Below are 23,726 nucleotides of genomic sequence, written 5' to 3'. Positions count from 1 at the left end.
AATATATCCATTTTTTATGATAAAAAGAGCAATATATCTGAAAGAGGTTTCAAACTGATTTATAATGTATCTGTACCTAAAATTGTTCTCCCTAGGCTCTCCTCAGTTAAAAATATATATATACTATTATTTCGTCATATGAGATAATACTTTAAAAGAACTTATTTAATTTTTAAGTCCTGTAGAAATTTATTATTTATCACCTTGCCGACAAAGTCATTTCAGACAGTGATGCTGATTATACCAGTCTATTCCAGAAGTCTCCGCTGGGTATTTGCCCTAGAACTTGGCTATAGAAAATTGAAAGAGCCCCCCACTGTAAAATTTGTAAGAAGACTTCTTTGGGGTATAAGAAAGTTATGAAACTCACTTAGGAGTACCTAAGATTGACCCTCTGAATGCAGCAAAGGTATGAATGTCTGGGTCAGTCAGAAGGATGATGATGGATGGTTACCAGTCAGATAGTCTTATTTCTCCAGGAGACATGGGAACTTGACAAATAGGGAATCCCTTTCAGTGTCAGAGAGCTAGTGAACTGTGTAGATTGTTATCTGTGGTTAGAAGTTCCTGCTTTTGAATACACAAATTATATAAATAACATTTCTTGTTCTGATCATTTGATCATTAAGTAATCTTTTAATTATAATTTGGCTTCTTATGGCTTTTCCAATAGAGGGAACATACTGGCTAGAGGATACCTATCTCCATCTTCTATTCTCTTGGTAGATATAGTCCTCAAATATAAGCTAATAAATTAAGCAATTTAGTTCTAGTTCATTTCATGTGAATGAGCCTATATCAGTCTCTTAGAATCATCTGCTCTGTGATGACAAAATTCAAACTTCTGAGGCTTGCAAATTGGAGGACCAAACCAGTGACCAAGGAATATATGATCCTTTGAAGTTACTTGAAAGAAAGCCAACAAAGAGATATCCACTTTAAACATCCTTATAGCAAATGCTGTTTAAGTATAAGGATTGATAGACTAAATTTAGTACAGGAAGATTAAAAATTTTCATGCACAGCTTTTATTTCAGAGTAATTAATGTAACTAACACTTATGGGGCATAAGCATAATTAAACTATTCAGCTCAAGCCATGAATAGACGTTGTATAGTTTATGAACTTGAACGCTTTTTAAAGCACAAATATTCATCACTTTGATAGCCAGAGCACTGTGCCTATCCTCAGTTATCCCCTTTCCCCACTCTTATCATTGAGTGAAATGTACGTTAATGTTTCCTCCAAGGGGAAGCTATGTAACTTAAATATAAATCCCCCAAATACAATGGAATTCTGTCTTTTAAAATATTTTTATGAATGTAATAAAGCTGAAAGCCTTTCCCCTTAGAACCAGATAAGGAAATCTACTATCACCACTATTACTAAACATTGTGCTAGAATTTCTGACTAATGCAATCAGGTGAAAGAAGGATATAAAGGGCATCCAAATGGGGGCAGAGGAGGTCAAATTCTCTCTCTTTGCAGATGCTAGGATCTTATCCTTAGAAAACCCCACAGACTCAACCACAAAACTCCTGGACGTGATCAGGAAATACAGTAATGTCTCAGGGGATAAAATCAATGTCCACAAATCACTAGCCTTTGTATATACCAATAACAGCCAAGGTGAGAAGAAAATCAAGGACACAATTCCCTTCACAGTAGTTTTAAAGAAAATGAAATACTTAGGAATTTACCTAACAAAAGAGTTGAAGGATCTTCACAAAGAGAATTAAGAAACCCTAAGAAAAGAAATAGCAGAAGACATTGACAAATGGAAGAACAGACCATGCTCTTGGCTGGGAAGAATCAACATCGTCAAAATGTATATTCTACCCAAAGCAATCCACAGATTCAATGCAATCCCCATTGAAATACCAACATCATATTTTGAGGAACTGGAAAAAAAATAGTACTTCATTTTGTGTGGAACCAGAAAAAAACCCATATAGCCAAAGCTATTCTTAGTTATAAAAACAAAGTTGGAGTTATCACTCTACCAGACATCAAGCTATATTACAAGACCACAGTAATCAAAACAGCATGGTATTGGCACAAGACTAGAGACATAAACCTATGGAACAGGATAGAAAACCAAAAGATGAAAGCATTTTCTACTTTCCATCTGATCATTGGTAAACCAAACAAAAACATACAGTGGGGCAAAAAATCCCTATTCAAAAATAGTGCTGGGAGAACTGGATAACCACATGTAAAAGACTGAAGCTCAATTCATACCTTTTATCACTTACAAAATTGACTCAAAATGGATCAAAGATTAAAATCTAAGACATGAACAATAAAAATCTTGGAGGAAAGTGTATGGAAAACTCTTGATAAGACTGGGGAAAGATTTTATGACAAGGAATTCAGTAGACACTGCAACAACAACAACAAAAATTAACAAATGAGACTTTTCTTTCTTTATTTTTTGTAGAAACAGAGTTTCATTTTATCACCCTCGGTAGAGTGCTCTGGCATCACACTGCTCACAGCAACCTCCAAGTCCTGGGCTTAGGTGATTCTCTTGCCTCAGCTTCCCACAGGTGCCCGCCACAATGCCCAGCTATTTTATGTTGTTGTTGCTGTCGTTCATCCAGGGCTGGGTTTGAACCTGCCACCCTCGGGACCCTGCCGGCACCCTACCCACTGAGCCACAGGCACCACCCCAACAAGTGGGACTTAATTAAGCTGAAAAGTTTCTTCACAGCTAAGGACACAACAAGTAAAGCAAAAAGACAACTTTCAGAATGAGAAAAGATATTTGCAGGGTATGAATCTGACAGGGTTGATAACTAGAATCTACAGAGATCTGGAATTGATCAACAGAAAGAGTAAACAATCCCATCTACCATTGAGATATGATATGAACAGAAGAACTTTCTCTGATGAAGACAAATGGCTAACAAACATTTGAAAAAATGCTCATTGTCCCTGATTATCAAAGAAATCCAAATGACAACCACCCTGAGATATCACCTAAACCTAGTGAGAATGGCCCACATCACAGCGTCTCAAAGCTTCAGATATTGGCATGGATGTGGAGAGAGGGGAACACTTTTACATTGCTGGTGGGATGTAAACTAATACAATCTTTTTAGAGGGAAATATGGAGAACCCTCAAAGAATTCCAATTAGACTTCCCATTTGATCCCACAATCCCATTTTTGGGCATCTACCTAGAAGAAAAAAAAATCATTTTATCATAAGGAAATTTGCAGTAAAAAAATTATTTTGTCATAAAGGTATTTGCTGTTTATCACAGTTCAATTTGCAGTCATCAAAATGTGGGAACAACTTAAATGCCCACCAACCCAGGCATGGATTAACAAGCTGTGGTATATGTATACCATGGAATACTATTCAGCCATTAAAAGAGATGGAGACTTTACATCTTTTGTATTAACCTGGATTGAGTTGGAACACATTCTTCCTAGTAAAGTATCATAAGAATGGAGAAGCAAGAATCTAATGTACTCAATTCTAATATTGAGTAGCCAGAAGACAATCTAATACACATCCACATAAGAGAAAAACTCATTTCAATTCAAGGTTGGGGGCAGGGGAATAAGGGAGTTGGGAGAGGGGAGGAAGGCAAGGGATGGGGGTTATGGTGGATGGCACACATCTTAGAAGCGGGACACAATTATAAGAGGGACTTGACCTAATAAATGCAATCAGTGTTAGTGGTGAAAGGTGTGAGTTGAGTTTCAGTCTTTTACATGTGGTTATCCAGTTCTCCCGGCACTATTTGTTGAATAGGGATTCTTTTCTTCAACAGACTTTACCTAATAAGTGCAATCAACCTAATTCTTTGTATTCTCCATGAACCCAAAACATAAAAAACAAATAAATAAAATATATTTTTAGCTTAATTTTGTTTTTAAATTTCAGAATATTATGGGGGTACAAATGTTTTGGTTATCTGTATTGCTTTTATACTGCTTAAGTCAAAGTTAATAAGTTTCTCCATCACCCATACAGTGTTTGTTGCACCTGCTAGGGGTGATTTCACCTACCCTCCTCCTGCCCACTCCCACTTACTTGATTTCAGTTGAGTTTTACATCCATCAGTGCACCTGAGTGCTGATCAGTTAGTTCCAATTTAATAGTGAGCACATGTGGTGTTTGTTTTTCCATTCTTGCAGTAATTCACTTGGGAGAATTGCCTCCAGTTCCATTCAGATTGTTGCAAAGTTATTAATCCATTGATTATAGCCTCATAGTACTCCATGGTTTACATAGACCACGTTTCATTAATCTAGTCAAGAATCGATGGGCATGTGAGTTGATTTCACATCTTTGCGATTGTGAATTGTGCTGCAATAAACGTTCATGTGCAAGTGCCATTTTGATAATAGGACTTTTTCCCTTCCTTGGGTAAATATCCAATAGTGGAATTACTGAATAAAATGGTAGGTCTAATTTTAGTTCTTTCCATTATATCCACACTATTTTTATAGAAATTGTACTAGTTTGCAGTCTCACCAACAATGTGTAAGTGTTACTTCTCCACATCCCTACCAGCATCTATTGTTTTGGGACTTTTTGATAAAAGCCATTCTCACTGGGGTTGGGTGATATCTCATTATGGCTTTAATTTGCATTTCCCTGATGATTAACAATGTTGAGCAGTTTTTCTTGGGTTTATTAGCCATTAGTCTATCTTATTTTAAAAATCTTCAATCCATGTCCTTTGTTCACTTCTTAGTAAGGTGGTAATTTTTTTTTTTTTATGGATTTGCTTGAGGTCTTCATAGATTCTGGTTATTAACCCTTTATCAAATGTATAATGTGAATATTTTCTATTTTCTGTAAGTTATTAGCAGACCTAATTAGCTCTGTTGATTGTTTTCTTTGTTGTGCAGAAGGTTTTAAATTTGATCAGGTCTCCTTTATTTATTTTTATTATTGCTGTGATTGCCATTGGGGTCTTTTTCATTAATTGTTTGCCTAGCCAATATCTAAAAGAGTCTTTTCAATGTTTTCTTCTAGAATGCTTATGATTTTATACCTGGATTTAAAACAATTACCCATCTTGAATTAATTTTTGTGAGTGGTAAGAGGTATGGATCTTGTTTCAGTCTTTCACATGGGACTATCCAATTTTCCCAGCACAATTTATAAACTGGGATTCTTTACCCCAGTGTGTATTGTTGTCTGCCTTGGCAGAAATCAGATGGCAATAGATGATGGTTCTCTGTTCTTTCCATGGGTCTATACCTCTATCTTTGTGCCAGTATTATGCTGTTTTGTTGCTATAGCCTTGTAGTTGCCATCAGGAATGTCCAACCTGTAGCCCATGGATGCATGCAGATTATTTGAGGCCGGTTTTGCTGTGGTGCTGGATATTGCGAAAGTATGCCTGAACTTTTTCTCTTGCTCATCAGCTTTTGTTAGTGTTTGTGTACCTAATATGTGGCCCAAGACAACTCTTATGCTTCCAACTTGTGGCAGAAAAGAGAGAAAGACACCCCTGGGCCTTAATGTTGGATAGAGCCTTCAAATTTGTTTCTTTTGCTTAAGCTTGCGTTGGCTACTCAGGCTTTTTATCTGGGTCCAGATGAAAGGTAGAATTATTTTTTCCAGGTGTGTGAAAAATGACCTCAGTATTTTGATGGGAATTACATTGAATCTGTAAATCACTTTGGGTAGTAGGGCATTTTAATTATGTTTATTCTGCTGATCCATGAGTATAATATGCTTTTCCAATTGTTTACCTATTCTACAATTGCTTTTTTCAGTGATTCATAGTTCTTTTTGTAGAGATCTTTCACCTCCTTGGTTAAACATACCCCTGGGTATTTTATTTTCTTTGTAGTTATTGTGAAAAGTATTGAGTTTTTGATTTGATTCTCAGCTTGACTGTTGTTGATGTATAGGAATGCTACTGATTCGTGTACATTGATTTTGTCCCTGAGATTTCTCTGACTTATTCACATCAAAAAAGTAATTTAGGAAGTGGGCACAGTGGGGTATGCCTCTAGTCTCAGCTACTTAGGAGGCTAAGGTGAGAGAATCTTTCAAGCTCAGAGGTTTAAGTTTATACTGGGCAAGACCATGAGACTCTTCTATCAAAGAAAAGAAGGAAGGAAAAAAAGGAAAGAAAGAGAGAAATGAAAAAGAAAATAAATCATAGCATTTAAAGCATTTTTTCTAGCGTGAAAAGGGTCCTCATGAAAGTTTTGAGATACACGCACAAAAAAATCAAAAAATATAAAACCTGTGTGGGTAGAAACAGATAAAGCCTTCCTGGCAGCACTGATTGCTGAGCAAGTTGAAACTTGCCTGGGGGAATCAGAAAGGACCATCCACTGTGTTTCCCGGAAGTGAAGGAATGGACTACCACACAGACTGTCTCAAAACTTTCGTAGTGACCTGCTCGTGTATATCTTACCTTGTCTTATCTATTGCCCTCTCTATTACCTATTGAAAAATAATGGTACAGTGATCTAATAAAGGCTCAGTCTGCATGTTTCGTAGGAGTGTTTCAATCAGTAACGATTGTTTTGTACTTTAACAAAATGCACCACATATAATTAAAGGAAATTATATGAAGTACATGAATTTTAAGTAAAAATGTGTTAGAAGTAAAATTAAGTTATTCTAATAATGAAAGAAAATAGAAAAATAAACATTATGGGTTTGGTCTCTTTTTCCCCCAATGCTAATTATTTCCAGGAGAATTATATGCCACATCTAATTATTGCTACTCAAGAGTCCATTTTATGCAGCAAACACCACTCAAATCTTTTAACAAGCACACACAATTATATTTTTAATTCATAGCTTTCAGCAATTACCAAACTGGAGAACAAATCCCTTGTTGTGTATTTTGTAGGTGTTAAATATCAATCTTTAATGCTTATACTGTCTTTGAATGGCTACAGGGAGTATGCATATAGGAATTGGAAAATTTCTATATCTTTTAGAATCACTACATTTATAATATATTTAATTTTATTTTAAGATTAAGAGGAACATAAAGTTGTGTTACGTGAAGGTTAAAAAACTTATTAGTAATTCACATAGTTCTGCTTTCTCAAGATAATTGTTTTAAAATACTACTTTTTCCATCATTGTATATTGATTTTAAAAAGAATATATGTAAGAATGTGTGTATTAATATGCTAGTAGTAAGAGAAAAATAGACACGCATTTAAGAAATGGATAACAAGATAATAATGAAAATAGAGGTCAAGCTCTCAACATGGTTACTGTGACAAGTGAAATGGCACCTATTGTCAAGACTTGGTAATAGCTTATTTTCTAGTAGACATGTGCGTAGATTTATGTATTTTGGAGATTATTTTTGCAGCCAAGCTCTTTCCAATGAACAATATAAAAATTATTAATTTTGGGCTGTTTAGCTTATGACTTTGTTCTGATTTAAAAAAATTATGTACTATCTCATTTATATAGAAAAATTTATAAAAAAATTAAAGCCAGGTATTCTACTTATTGTTCTTTTATTTTCAGGATTACAGTGTACATACAAAAAAGCAGAGTAAAACTTGTAGCTGTTTTTACTTTCCCATCGTGTTCTTCAATGAAAATATGAAGCAGAATTGTGTGAATCACTAGATTGTCAGTGTTATATCTATGGGTGATTTTGTTGCTTCTGAAAGAATTTTTTTGTCATCAAATGAGTTATGATTTGAAGCCAGTGAAATCATCCTCAATTTTTTATAGTCACTGGATTCAAACAATAACTGGATAGATCTATGGGCTCTATGATCTCATGGCACCCATAAAGATATGTTGAGCTGTGATGAATGTGAATATGTGAAGTCATTGATATATGTTAACAAATAGTATGGGTATTGATAGCTACATTTTATTGAGTATTTATTTTGCCATATAGCCTCTGCATTAACAGTTTTAAGGATTTTTTTTTGGCAGATTTTTGGCCGATGCTGGGTTCGAACCCACCACCCTCAGCATATAGGGCTGGTGCCCTACTCCTTGAGCCACAGGCGCTGCCCTAAAGATGTGTTTTTTCATTTAAGCCTGATAAAAGTTTTGTAAGGGAGATCTAAGAAATATGTCAATATGACATCCCTCCTACAGTATTGAGAGAAACAAGGTTTGTAGAGATTATTTTGCCCAAAGTCACAGTGGTAAGAAGTGAATAGAACTCATGCCCATTTGTGTGACTCCAAAGCATGTGCTCTTAACCATAGAGGTGTTTTATTAGCTATCTGCTATCAACGTACTGGGTACATTATATAATGCTTACTCACGTCTATGCATAAGCACAGGTGAGATATTTTGAAAGAAATATTTTGTGTGCTTTGAAATCATCCTCAATATTTTATAGTGACACTTCACATACAGGGTGGCTATAAAGTTCGTGTGCAATTTTAAATCACACACTAATTTAAATTGCACTTGAACTTTATGGCCACCCTGCATTAGCAATAAATAAATACTGAATATCTAAAGTTCTTTCCATCATTAGGAATATTTTCAAAGAGCTTGGAGAATTATTATGTCAAGATACATGCAATATAGGAAAAAAATCTAGATATTTGAAGATTGGGAAATTACTCAGATTTCCCCAAATTATGCACTGTCTTTGGTTATAAACAATGATTAACTGTGTACTAAAGTTATGAAAATAAATGCTTACAATTTTTACAATAAAGAGATTTCTAAAGAAACAGAGCATGCACTGAGAATACTATCCATTCTAAAGCATATTAAAATTCTGTTTTCACCTGTCTATATTACCCCTTTTGAGAAAAAGGAAACTAGAAGCCAAAGAAAGTCATAGAAAGGGAGAGCACGGGGCAAACGATGCTTATGAGTGAACAAGGTAAAGTGGAAAAATGCACTTGACATTCAAACTCTTCTGTTTCCATTAAACGTTGGAGCTGCAAACAGAATCTATCATTGGGTCCAGGAGGCGAATTTTTCAGCACATTCATTGTTACTTGCTCACTAAATTGTGACAATGATCAAAATGGCTGTGTATAGTTCTTGACAAATAGAATAAGAATTCTGTCACAGAGCTTCTAAATGGTTATTAGAAACATGTCTAAGTTGTATTGTCAGACTGGCTTAGATTCTAAGCCCTTTGGGGGAGGGATTGATGTCTTTTTGGGTAAGGTTGACAGAAAATGCTGCAAAACTTAATAAAAATAGCAGTAGAAACATGGTGGGGAGTAAGAACCCCTCCAACCCCAGATTCCAAATTCTAAACAAAATCTGGTGCCTTTTATGAAATTCCATTACTGGAGTGGGTATGAATTTCAAGGGGAGCCTGCGTTTAAGATATATTCTCTGTGATGCACATTCTGGGGTAAATGTTCACATGAAGCAAATAAGATTATTCACAGTAGAATTCTTAGTGGCTAATAAAATTAAGCACTCTCTTCAGCGATATTAATCAGTGGTTGTTCCAATATGCCTGAACAAACAGCACCTGACTGTAGATTAACTGCCTCTAAAGATGGCTTGTGAGTATCAGCGTATCAGCAAACCATATGGTAAATTAGACTTCTCTCTGGTAATTTACCGGAAGGAAGCCAAAATAATTAGAAATCATTCTCAAAAACTGCAGTTGCACACAGCAACTCCATCACTGAAATGAAACGGTTTTCAGAAATGTCTGTTTCACAGGTATAGACCAAACGACGGGCTACAAACTAGCTGCTTGTAATACACATCATCATGCAAAACGGGCTTACGGACTGAATTATAAACTGCGAGGCTGTGTGCCATCTGCTTCTCTGTTGATTCGACTTTGAAGGTTTTTGTTTGTTTGTTTGGTTTTTGGTCACGTAACCGTGCCCTAATGAAGAGGGTAGCTCGACATGGCCAGTGAATCTCCTGATGGGGAACAACCACTGGCAGATGATAGACATTAACCATCCATTGTTCGTTTGTTCTTTCTCAGTGTTGTGCTCTACGACATTCTGTTATATTGGAAAATATAAAGAAATTATTAATAGCTTCAATAAGAAGATACTGTGGAGCAGTGCCTGTGAATCACCTGGAAGGCTTGTTAAAAGGCAGATGTGACTCAGCGGATCCCTGGTTGGCTCAAGAATCCGCAATTATTTTATTTATTTATTTTCTTTTTTTGCAGTTTTTGGCCGGGGGCTGAGTTTGAACCTGCCACCTCTGGGGCTGGCACCTTACTCTTTTGAGTCATACGTGCCGCTCTGAATCCGCAATTCTAACAGCCTTTCAGGGGATGCTGAGCTGCTGGTCTTGGATCATAGACCACAGGCATAGTGAAATGTTCCTTATTTCACGAATCAAATAAGTGCTCACAAAGATATGACATTTATTTTCAATGTCTTCTTTACCAGAAGCAGTACTTTTTTTTTTTTTATATATTTAATGACTTCTTGTCCTTTGAACATTGTTGAAAACTAGAGAAAACCTTACCACTCTGCTCCTGTATGACACATAGGGAGAAAAGTTGTAGGCTATTATTAATGATACATTAACACCAGCTGAGACACAGGGCACAGACACACATGGCTTTTGGTGCCATGAAGCTTATAGATTATTTAGTTGAAGAAACAGACTACATCTATATACACATGTGTGATAATACACAAGAGAATACACAATACAAAAGATGTAAGGAGACTGAACCTTAGCAAGCCTTCTCTGAGAATCTGACCTTCAGCCAAGCTCTGAAATACACATAGATATGGTTGAGTACAGTGGTGAGAGAGAGTGTCAAAAAACTGAATAATAAGTCCACAGTCCTTTCAGTCATAGAAGAAAGGGCGGTGGTACAAGGACAAGGCTGAGCAGGTCAGTAGAAACCATATCCGTGGAGGCTGGAGAGGCACGTTTAGAATGGAGCTTAGAGTAAAAGGAAAGGCGGGAAGAGGATAGGCTACTTGGGATATGTATTTTAATAGGCTCCTTCCTGCTCCTGTATGCTAAATTAATTAGAACAATGATTGATTTGCAAGTTAGCAAGCTACTGAAGTATTCCAGACCAAATTTTCTCAGTAATGACTGAGAAAATGTAATGGCAGCAGAGATGAAGATGGAGTAAAAGTAGATTGATAAATCCCTTCAATGCATTAAAAAAAAATATATATATAACTCCAAAACACATACAAGGTGTCTCCAGAAGTTGCTATACTCAGAGGAAATGGTAAATTGTAGCTAAATGTACCTTTATATATGGAAAATATAAAATATTCAGTACAAAATTTTACAAATGGGTGGTCAACATGTCGAGAATATTTTGTAAAATTTTGTAATGACTATTTTGCAAATAGATGTTATCTAAGTATTACTTTTCAAAGTTGAATTCAATCAAGCTGTGTACAGGATAACATTCAACCAAAAGATGATGCTCCTTTTGGCCAGAGACGCCATCTTCCAATAATTCACTAAAGTGATGAACAGAGGGAGGGAGGAGGGGCACCTAATACATGTTCTCTCGGCATTTTAGAAAACATGGACTTATTCCTTTGGCCACATACCTGTGAGTTTACCAGAAAGGTGATATTGTAGACATCAAGGGAATGGTACTGTTCAAAAATGCATGTCACACAAATGTTACCACTGCAAATCTGGGAGAGTCTACTAGCATGCGGCTGGCATTGTTGTAAAGAAACAAGTTTAGGGCAAATTTCTTGCCAAGAGGATTAATTTCTTATTGAGCGTATTAGGCACTCGACTTGCCAAGATAGCTTCCTGAAATGTGTGAAAGGAAATGATCAGAAAAAGAAGGAAGCCAAAGAGAAAGGTAACTGGGTTCAACTGAAGTGCCAGCCTGCTCCACCCAGAGAAGCACACTCAGTGAGAAACCCTGGAGAGAAGCCTGAACTGCTGGAACTTGTTCCCTATGTATTCAAGGCATAACAGGTGTACAAATTAGAAAGCTATTGTAGAGGAGGAAGAGGAGAGGAGGAAGTGTTAATAAAATGAGTACCAGCATCACTACCAGCCTGACACATGACAGGCAGGACAGTCTAAGAAAATGGTGGGGTTGCCTGATCAAATCCCTCTTCCTCTTGATAGCTCCCCAAATATTTCATGACAGCTGGGATGTCTTCTCAGTTTTCTCTCCACACTTCTGCAGGCTCCTCAGCAGCCCTCTTCCAACATGGCTTTAGGGCCTTCCCCATGCCAATAATGGGGTAGGCTGTGATTTATCATGGTCTGCTCTCTGAGGCCAAGAACTAATCTCGCTGCCCTAGATGTTGCCTGACTATTGGAGACTATGACTATCCACTTTATTACTTTGGAAACTATTCAACGACTATTGCTAATTTTTGACAGACATATAATGTTGTTGACGTGGTGAACCTATGCTCACCCCAAATTCCCTAAGCCGTCTTTTGCAGACTTCCTACTGTAATATTTCATATACTCAGGTTAAATTGAGAATCCAAAAATATAGATTTTTTTTTCTTTGTGCAATTTTTGGCTGAGGCTAGGTTTAAACCCGACACCTCCAGCATATGGGGCCAGCGCCCTACTCCTTTGAGTCACAGGCGCCATTCAATTTAAATATTTTCTATAGCCAATCATATCACTATCTTTTTGTACCATTTGTTAAGTCTCTCACTATTTTAATCCTAAATTTCCTCATCATGGAAATAGAATTTTTTTCTTTTTTTGAGACAGTCTCATTCTCTTGCTCAGGTTAGAGTGCCATGGCATCAGCCTAGCCTACAGCAACCTCATACTCCTGGGTTAAACCACCCTCCTGCCTTAGCCTCCCACGCAGCTGGAACTACAGGCACCCACCACAATGCACAACTAAGTTTTTCCATTTTCAGCAGAGACAGAGTCTCACTCTTCTGGCTTGTCTTGAACTCTTGAGCTCAAGGGATTTTCCCACCTTGGTCTCCCAGAGTGCTAGGATTACAGGCATGAACCTTGATGCTCAGCCAGAAATATCTACCTATTTTTTTTTTTTTAATTTTCTCTATACATATACAGTGTTTATTTGGTTTCCACTTACCAACTTATTTTTTGTGTGTATGTTATTACTGACTGATAAGTGACAAAAAGATAGCAAATGTGGACTTATTGCTTCAACAAAGCACTTGTTATATTTCCACAGTAGCCTTGTTATATTTCCACAAACACAGTGGAGAAATATTGGCTGAACAAAAGTATATCTCATTTAGTTGCACTTTGTTTAGGCTGCTGTGAATGAGAGAGCTGGTTGGTGGTTCCAGCAACATCATCTTTCAACCTGGTGCTAAAGGGCTCTTTCATTGACCCAGATCTGAAAAACTCATTCAGAGGGCTTTCATCAGACTACAATAAGTGAATCTCAAATTTGGGGTTAACAGGAAGCAAAGAGGTACCAATTTAATTTTCTTTTCTTTTCTATCTAATTTATGAGCTGGAATGCTCAAGAAATCATCCTCATGAAACACACCTTCTCAGAGAGAAGTCCAAAGGCTCACTACATGGGCTATCATTGATGGACTATTTATTCTGCATTAAAATCATCTTCTGTTTTAGTGAGAGGCAAGTCTCTTGAGTTTTTAGACTTCTCTGTTTTTTTAAACAGGAAAATACACTCATAAGTATCTTCAGTACATTACTTTCAGCACTGTAAATCTGTGCTTATATTGTAGCTATAAAATGTCTAGCTAAGCATACACTAATAATAAACTAATCATATTGCATTGGCTGAGAGAAGAATAACAAAATAAACTATTCTAGCTAATATGGACTTTATCCCCTGCTATTATATAGTAAATATTTAAACTCCATTGTCTTGCCTCAACAGAGAAAGCTTTACTGCCTCAGCGTTCCTCAAGTTACATGAATCACATGCAATGTTAATATGTGGTAGTAAACTTCCTCTGCTTTGCTGGAGCTCCCCAGAAACAACTGTCACTTTGATGTAAGTTATCAAAGCCTGCTATAAATTTTGTAGCTGGATGCGTTTAAGTCACAGACTAGATACACAAGTGCAAACCAGGATGAACACATTTCTACTGTTTTTCTCACTTTCTTCGGATCCTCAGGCCACCATTTAAAAAATAAAAGTCCTCTGCCCTTCCAATGTGTTTTATTCCTAACTAGGACCAAATTGGCTGCAAAATAGTCATCATGTCTTTGCATACTTTGTAGTTTTTTAAGCGTAGCATGTCAAAAGTTTATTTTAAATTATTTTTTAATCATGTTCTAACTCACCCCTTCCACCACAGAACTTAATATAAACATACAAATGGTTTATTTAACAATTTTTTAAAAATATACATTTTGTTAAAGTGTAGCACACATGCAAGTGTTAAGCTTAGTGAATGTTTACAAGTCAGCGTATCATGCACACAGCACCCAAATCAAGAAATAAAACATGTTCAGTACCATTATGCCCTGTACCAGGCACCCTCCTTTCAAGGATGACCACCATGCTGATATATGGCATATAGATCATTTTTATTATTTTTTAACCTTACACAAGTGGAATAATATATTGTATAGTATATTCTTTTGTTCTATATTATATCTGAGGATATCATCTGTGTTGAATGTAGCATATGAAAAATTTATAATTTGCATATTGAATTCTATTGTCATAGACAATTGTTTTAATTTGAGGCTATTGCAAATATTCTGCCACAGTCATTTTTGTACATGTTTAATATATTTTTAGACTTTTTCCATTTATTGTGATTTAAACATTTATTCGTGTTATTACATTAACCTCTTTAACTATTCAATTTCAGTGAAGATCCAATATTCCAGTGAATGAAAGAATCACAATCCTGTATAGGTGAACACTTAAGTTTTTATCATTTTTAAAAAGATATCACAAAGTATTATGGGAGTACAAATATTTTTCATTTAATGGATCACTATTATGATGCTTGAGACATGGTTCTAAGTGTGCCCCTCGCCAAGACAGTGCTCATTATACCCATTAGGTAGGTTTCTGCCCATACTCTCTCCTCCCCCTGCTTTATTTCTGTTGAGTTTTACTTCTCTCTACGTATCATGTATGCTCATTGTTAGTTCCAATTTAATAGTGAATACATGTGGTGTTCATTTTTCTATTCTTTAGATATTTCATTTAGAATAATGGTCTCCAGTTCCATAAAAATTATTCTAAAACATGGTAAGTAATCCTTAATGTCTGAGTAGTATTCCATGGTATTCATATACCACATTGTACTCCACATGGTATACATATACATTTTGTTAATCCACACATGAATTGATGGGCACTTGTGTTGATTCCACATCTTTGCAATTGTCAATAATGCTACAATAAATGATAATTCCAAGTATCTTTTTGGTAAAATGACTTCTTTTGTTTGGGTAAGTAGCTGAATTGCTGGATCAAATGGTAGGTCTACTTTTTGTTATTTGAGGAATCTCCATTCTGTTTTCCATAGAGATTGTACTAATTGCCAATTGCCCTATCAACAGTGTATAAGGATTCCTTTCTCTCTGCATTCACACCAGCATCTATTGTTTGGGGGCTTTTTAATAAGAGCCATTCTAATAGGGGTAAGGTGATATCCCTTTGTGGTTTTAATTTGCATTTTCTTGATAATTAGTGATGCGGAGCATTTTTCATATGTTCATTAGACATTCCACTATCTTCTTTTGAAAAGATCCTATTTGTGTCTTTTGCTCATTTTTAAATGAGGTTGTTTGCCTTTTTCTCACTGATTTGCTTGAGTCTTTGTAGATTCTTATTATTAACCTTTTATTGGACATGTGCCTTATGAATGTTTTAGCCTAATCTGTAGATTACCTATTTGTTCTGTTGTTTATTTCCTTGGCTATACAGAAGCTTTTTAATGTCATAAAGTCCCATATATTTATTTATTGTTGCTGTGATTGCCATGGGGTCTTCTTTATAAAGTCTGTGCCTAAGCTGATATCCAGAAGAGCATTCCTATTAAGAACTGGAATAAGCCTATTTTCTTGAGTGTTTTTATTATGAAAGGATGTTGGATATTGTCAAAAGCCTTTTCTGCATCAATTGAAAGAATCATATTGTCTTTGTTTTTTATTCTATTTATGTAGTATATTATATTTATAGATTTGTGTATGTTGAAACAACCTTGTCTCTATGGGATAAACCCCCCTTGATCATGTTGTATAACCTTTCTAATGTGTTGTTGTATTCCATTTGCTAATATCTTGTTGTATATTTTTGCATCAATATTTATTAATGACACAGGTCTATAGCTTTCTTTTTTGTTAGGGTCTTCCCTGGTTTGGGGATCTGGGTGATATTTGCTTCATAGAATGTTTTGGGGAGGATTTCTTCTTTCTCTATATTTTGGGAATTTATGCATTATAGGAACTAGTTCCTCTTTGAAAGTTTGATAGAATTCTGGTGTGACAATATCTGGTCCAAGGCTTTTTTTGTGGGGGGAGATTCTGTCTAAATGATGTTATTTCAGTACTTGATATATTGTCTTTAATTATCAGAGAAATGCAATTCAAAAACCACTCTAAGCTATCACCTAACCCCAGCAAGACTGGCCCACATCATAAAGTTCCAAAACAACAGATGCTGTTGTGGATGTGGAGAGAGGGAACACTTCTACACTGTTGGTGGGATTGCAAACTAATCCAGCCTTTTTGGAGGGAAATGTGGAGAGTTCTCGAAGATCTAAAAGTAGACCTTCCATTTGACCCTGCAATCCTATTATAGCTACCCAGAAAAACAAAAATCATTTTACCACAAAGACATCTGCATTAGAATGTTTATTGTGGCTCAATTCATAATTGCCAAGTCGTGGAAGCAACCTAAGGGCCCATCAACCTGTGAATGGATCAACAAACTGTGGTCTATGTATACCATAAAATATTATTCAGCCATTAAAAATGATAGAGACTTTACATCTTTTACATTTACCTGGATGGGGTTGAAATACATTTTTCTTAGTAAAATATCACAAGAATAGAAAAATAAATATCCAATGTACTCCATACTAATATGAAATCAATATATAAACAATTACATGCTCATAAGAACAATAAAATACTAATATAGTCCTAGCGGAGGTAGCACCCTAACCCCTACCCCAACCCCAACCCCAATCCTAAGTGGGAGGAGGGACAGGGGATGATGTTTGTCAGAAGGAGGGAGGGTATGATGCAGGATCTCACCTAATGTGCACATTGCGAGGGTGTATGACACGCCCCCTGAGTGAGGGGCTCTTCTACAAATGGAAGTGAAAACAATGTAACCTGGAAGTGAGAACAATGTAACCTATACATTGAATATTCATATTAATTTGAAAAACTAAAAAAAAAAAAAAAACTAGAATAAGACAAAGATCCCCATTGTGGTCACTTCCATTCAACATAGTGCTGAAAGTCCAAACTAAACAAATTAGGGAAAAGAAAGAAATTCAGTGTATTGAAATCAGAAAAGAGGAGGTCACACTGAGGCCTTTTACTGATAAAATGATCTGATATCTAGAACACTCAAAGATTCCAACAAAAGACTCCCAGAATTGATAAAGAAATTCCGCAAAGTCTCAGGGTACAAAATCAACGTAGACAAATCAGTAGCACTCCTGTACACTCATCATAGTCAAGCTCAGAGTCAAATCAAGGACTCAATTCTATTCATAATAGTTGCAAATAAAATAAAATACCTAGAAATATGCTTAACCACGGAGGTGAAAGATCTCTACAAAGAGAACTACATCTGGGATGCGGACTGATATTCTGCACTTATAAGTCATGTTATTGATGCCCAGTGACAGCCTGCTGCTGCTGATTCACTGAAGTAGCGAGCATTTGGATGATATTTGAGTTGAACCTTGAAACCTGGGTAGTGTTTGTTGATGCAAAAATGAATTCTGATAGAGAGAATGGTGCCATCAGTGATAAAGATAGAAAAACTTGGAGATACTTGGGGAATTGTAAAATCTTCCCTTCCTCAGTAGTTATCAATATACATATCAAAAATTCCATGTACATGAAGGCTCAAAGATGCCCTGATGGCAATGCTGACTTTTCTTTTGATTGTATGACAATATAGGGTGCTTCCACTCAATTTCCTCTCCTCCATGCATTTCGCCCAATAAACCTCTTCACATTTAATTGTCTGGACATCTGGATCTCAGAAGAAATACAATGCCTGCTCCATAATCTATTAAACATTCTTACCAATAGATTTTAGATAGCTTATTTTCAAGTTTTTTTTGTTTGTTTTTTTTGTTAACATGTACATGTAAAATGGCAATAAATATCCTCTAATGTATCTTTCATGGGTTGGTAGTTTTTGTCATTGTTGTTGACCAAGCTTCCAGAGTGGAATTGCTTAAAGGATGTGCATATTTAAAATTTAAATAAACACAGTCAGATTGCTTTTGAGAATACATTTAAACTAAAATACAACTTAGGAAATTTCTCATTATTAATGAAGTACTCTTTTCGTCCATAAGAGAAAACATAGCAAAAGTATTATTAGATCAACTTCGTAATACAGTGTCTACAATTTATGTTAATGTTTAACAATGTAATCTCTATAGGCTGTACATAAGATAATATCAATCGCTAACTTATATACGTGCAAATTTATAGAGTATGGACAACAGATTTTTTGATTGTTAGCATCTGTATCAAAGGAGAAGCTAAGAAGAGATATAAAATGGAAAAATGTTAATGTTTACCTTTACTTAGCAAGTTTTATATTATTAACTTATAAAAATAACAACTGGATATTTGTGCCAGTGTATTTGTATTTTATTCATTTTTCCTTTTAAAATTTGAGAGGATTAGTAAAACCATACAGTAGTTGCAAATTTCAAATCCACTGGATTATAAGGTACTTTAAAAAATAATATAGAAACTCACTGTGCTAGATTTATTTCATCAATATTTATATCTGGAAACTTGTGCAACGATTTGACCAAAAACACAAAATACAGTGATTATCTGGACCAAATCTTTTCTCTGAGGTTTGCTGCAAACAGTTTGGGGGTAACTAAATTCTTTAATCAAAATGGAATACTTGCATCCTGTGAAATACCATTAGTGTTTAAGTGAAATTTGCATAAGGCAGCTCTATTTGTACATTTTCCATGTAAAGATATTGAAGGGTGAAGAACCAAGATGCAATGTGATAGAATTTACAAATTACCCCAGAACAATATTCTTTTAGCCTAATATTTTTGTAAGTTCTAGAAATTCTTCTCAAATATCCAAACATTATTTCAATCTACACAGTCATTCAGCTTCCACTCTCCTCAGCTGGAGGCAGGCAAACCCCGTTCAATGCTGCTTTAAAGCATACTGGTCTGATGAGACCATAAAAGGCACTTGAAAAACATGCTTTAACACCTCCTCGTGCTGATGTGAGTAGCAACTGAGATGGACCCTGTAGTCTTACTACAAAAATTTTTAGTGAGTTTTTTTATTACATGTTTAAGGAAAACTCATTTTTTTTTCAGATAAAAAGAAAGGAGAGAAGAAAGAAAAAAAGGAAAAAAGAAGCTGCAACATCATGTATGCAACCAGATGTTATTTTAAATTTTGCTGATCACAGTGGAAGTGGAAATCCTCTGTGTGGAACCCCATCCCGTCTTCTCCCTTCTCCTCTCTGCGCCATGTTCCCAGGACTGTGGGAATGAGCTGCATCGATGGGCTCTCTAGCCCTCTGGCTTCCTGTTAGTTTCAGTCAATGGCTTTTGAAGATTTTGGAGGGACCTGATTTTCCCAGCCATAATGCAAAAGGAGAAAATCCAGAGCTTTCTATAAAGATAAATAACAATGGAGAAATATAAGTTGGAGCAATGTGTTATAGTAATTGTTCACACTGATTCAATTTGCATCTTTCTAATAATTATGACTTTCCTCCACTGAGGCCTTTTATTTCAGTATCACATATTTTCAAATGCTTTTATGCCTTCCAGAATTATATTTCCATTATTACCAGCTAAGAAATTCTTGGGTGAACTTGAACGTTTGCTGTTCTGTAGCCAGTAAAGCATTTCTATATCATTGTAACTTGGAAAAATTAATGTGCTGTCAATTTCCCTACAAGTTACCAAAGCGATGTCTTCTTAATAGGGTCCCACCACTTCATAGGCAGTTACCAACCTCACGGAAAAACTATAATTATATACAGTTTGTGATAGTTAAGTTTTCAAAGGTACATGAATACTACTAGGTTCTTTTCAACGTGGGAAAATAAGCTGTTTGAATATGTTTGACACAATTGAAATTGGTAACATTAATAAAAATAATTAACAATTACAGTAATTTGAACACTTCAACCCCCAAAGTATAAACTAGTGTCAGTGAGAAACACTACCAAATATATAAGTCCAGAAACTAAGATTCACTACAATTTACAGCGAGTCACCCAAGGAGCAGGAGAAGGGGCAGTTATTCAGTACTAAGCCCACAGGAGTGCAGGAGTGAAGCCAAACAGCTGTGAGGGGCATGTATAGGGCATGACTTGATCCCAGGTTCAGATGTGAAAGGTGGAATAGCAGTGGCAAGAGGTGGAGTGGTGATGAGGCCTGTTCCATATTTCTTAAAGCACTTGTTAGCTTCTGCTTCTGGGCATTCTGCCACACCACTCTCATTTATTCCAGAGGGCTAGTCACCACAAGGGGAAGTGCAAAATATCTACTTGTAAGTAAAATGCAAAGTCTCAAAAATACTTGATGAACGCATTAATCAGACAATGATATAATCTTTCATAATTTTTCTACTGCCAAATTTCTTAGAAGATTAACTTATATTAGATATGAATTTCCTAGACATACTGCACTGAAAAAAAATAAACACAATGAATATTTTATGGAGATGACCTTCCTCCACATGACTTCAAAGTCGTTCCTACAGTGAAATCTATTCCAGGTAAGCTTAAAGTCAAAACAATTCTTGAAAGCTTTGGATAGAGCCTTACATTTTCCAGTTTCTTGTTTGCTACCTGCTTTCATAGCAAGAGTTGCAACTGTGGGCCACGTTCAACCTTTTGCAAGTTCAGCGTCTCACTTAACAAGAGGCAAGACTTCAGCAGTGAATAACATTGTCACTGCTTCAAAAATTTACTCCTTTTTTGTGTATATGTTTAAAGGAAGCTTCTCTCCCCCTCCTATTTGCTGTGGAAATATTTATGCATTCTATGAGATCCAATTTCAGTATTTCATCCTGGAGGAAAGCTGCCCTGACCAATCAGGCTAGATTAGGAGCTCCTGTCTGTGCTCTTTAAGGTCCTATGCACTTAAAGATTACAGGGACTCGCAGACACTCCGTTACCACACCTACTGAATAGGTTAATGATTGCTTATGTGCTTGTTTTCTCACCAGACTATGAACTTATTGAAGAACTGTTCCATTTTTCTTCATATTCCCAATACCTAGGGTGTTGTTGTTGGTTCTTAGAGAACACTACATATTTGTTTCATAAATGAATGAATAAATTCAGGCAAAGCCCATAAGCAGTTGCCTAGTTTAGCCGGAAGTCTCGATAGACTGGCACTGAAAACTGTTGAAGAGGGATTTCAGTCTCATCACAAAGGTAAACCTTTCTAGGACCTATCAGCTTTCAAAGTAGTCCTCAGTCTGTATTCCTGTATTCAGGAATGACAGTCCTCTTGTTATTTCTGAATATAAGCTACTCTAGACTCCCTTTTAAAAATAGCAGTTTATGATAGTCTTATTTAAGTACAATATTTTTAATTTATCTGCTTTTTTTTTCCTGTAGTTTTGGCTGGGGCTGTGCTTGAACCTGCCACCCCTGGTATATAGGGCCAGGGTCCTACTCCTTGAGCCACAGGTGCCACCCTAATTTATCTGTATTTTAAAAGGGTAATTACCAAGAAAGCAATCCACCACTTTCTTCTTCCTGATTTGAGAAACTCAGGCCATGACAGTGGGGAGATTTCACAAGCAACTGCCTGGTTTCTGATTATTACTTCACTATATCATATCCTCCCTATGAAGCATCATGGACTAATGGCGTTTCTAAAACTCTAGAACAGTCTGAGGAAAATAACACAAAATATAATAATATACTGCCCAAACTTCTTTTTCAAGCTTTAGGTATGACTGGGAATAAATGAAATAACAATTTTTTTTCTCTGTTTTCTTCCAGCCTACCTTCAACCTTCCTGCCTACACTTGTTCTTGATGACTTTCTGGCCACGGGCACTGTTCCCCTGCTGGACCGTCCTGGCCCTCTCCACACTCATCCATAGTCCAACAGCACTGAAATCCATACACTGTATGGATCTGACTCAGTCCACACTGTTGTCAGCTTCTCTGCTCACAGGCCCCGTTGGAGCCAGGGGTAACACTCCTGCCCACCGGTCTCAGTCCACACACAGCTATCCTTGGGAGTAGGGTCTAATAGTGCCTGCCAAACCAGTTGGAGTCAGGGGACCATACCCTGCCTGCCAGTCTCAGTCCGCTGCCTGGCAAGCCTCTGTTCGCAAGCTCTGTTAGAATCAGGACAGCACACTCTGCCCGCAAGTCTCAGTCCTCACCTGGTAAGCCTCTGCTCACCAGCCCCACTGGAGGCAGTAGAGTATGCCCTTAGCCCTCAGGGCTTGGTTCACACCCAGTAAGCCACTGCTCAAGGTTCTCTTGGAATCAGGAGACCACACCCTTGCTCTCAGGTCATAGTCCACACCTGCTCACAGGCCCAGCAGGGACCAGCCTTGTTTGCCAAACTCAGCCCACACGGGCAACCACACTCCTAGTGTGGGTACTGTCAGAACCGGAGGTTCTGCCCCCTGTCCCACCAGACACAGCCCAAACCAAGGGTCAACACTACCACAGGCCGGGCATAGTCATAACCAGGGGACTGCTCCTCCTCCCACCAAAGTGTCCCTTTCTTCCCACACCCTCTTTCTTCCCCGTTAGTCACAGATTTCATCCTCATGGTTGGCGGTCCACACTATGCCCAGGTCTCTCAGGACAAAACCAAACACTCTGTGCTCTGCCGGGGACAGAGCTTCAGACCGCCATGTGAGGGGGAAAGGGTGGACTGAGAGTTTGGACTTGTGGGGGAAAATATCTGTTCAATTTTATGCCTGGCAGGGTGGTGTCTAGGTTCATAAGTGGGGCCTCCCTGGAGAAAGAGACCTGGAGTTTAGCGGCTCTCTCCAATGAGGTAAAATGAGAGGGCTTTTGTTCCCTTTTGTTCCCTGTTCGTTCCCAGATAGGCTGCGGCGGGCCTCCTGTTTGGGGGAGGATTCTTCCGTCCTCTAGTCAATAGGCCTTGTACCTGTAATTTGTTTTCTTGAATGCTCTTCCTTGGAGTTACAGCTTGAGGAACTTCTTTCTTGGCTCAGCTGCCGGTCTTTGGCTTCCTAGAGGCTGGTTCCATCCAATTTTTTTCCTTTGGTCAGGAGCCTCTGATGAGGGCTGCTACCAGTTGGCCATCTTCCCAGAATTCCCTCTATACTGGTATTTTTAAAGGAAATCCTGGCATTTGTAATAATATGGATGCAACCGGAGGATATTATGCTATGTAAAGTAAGGCCTGCACAGATAGGCTAATACTGTATGAATTCCCTCATATGTGGAATTTAGCTCAGGTCTTACAGAAACAGAGAACAGAAAGGTGGTTTGCCAGAGATCATAGGGAGGAGGATAAAACAGAAAAGAGGAGATGTCCAAGGAGTACAAAGTTTCAATCAGATGGGAGGAATAAGTGTTCATGAACTTTTGTGCTGCGTTGTCACCACAGTTGTTAATAATGTACTTTATATTTCAAACTTGCTAGAAAAATAGATTTTAATGTTCTCACCACAAAAAAAGTAAGTTGGTGAACT

The sequence above is a fragment of the Otolemur garnettii genome, unplaced genomic scaffold (assembly GCF_000181295.1).
Source record: "Otolemur garnettii isolate 467f Iridium unplaced genomic scaffold, OtoGar3 scaffold00005, whole genome shotgun sequence".
NCBI lineage: Eukaryota > Metazoa > Chordata > Mammalia > Primates > Galagidae > Otolemur > Otolemur garnettii.
The sequence above is the reverse complement of the archived record's forward strand: the minus strand, read 5'-3'. Positions refer to the sequence as shown.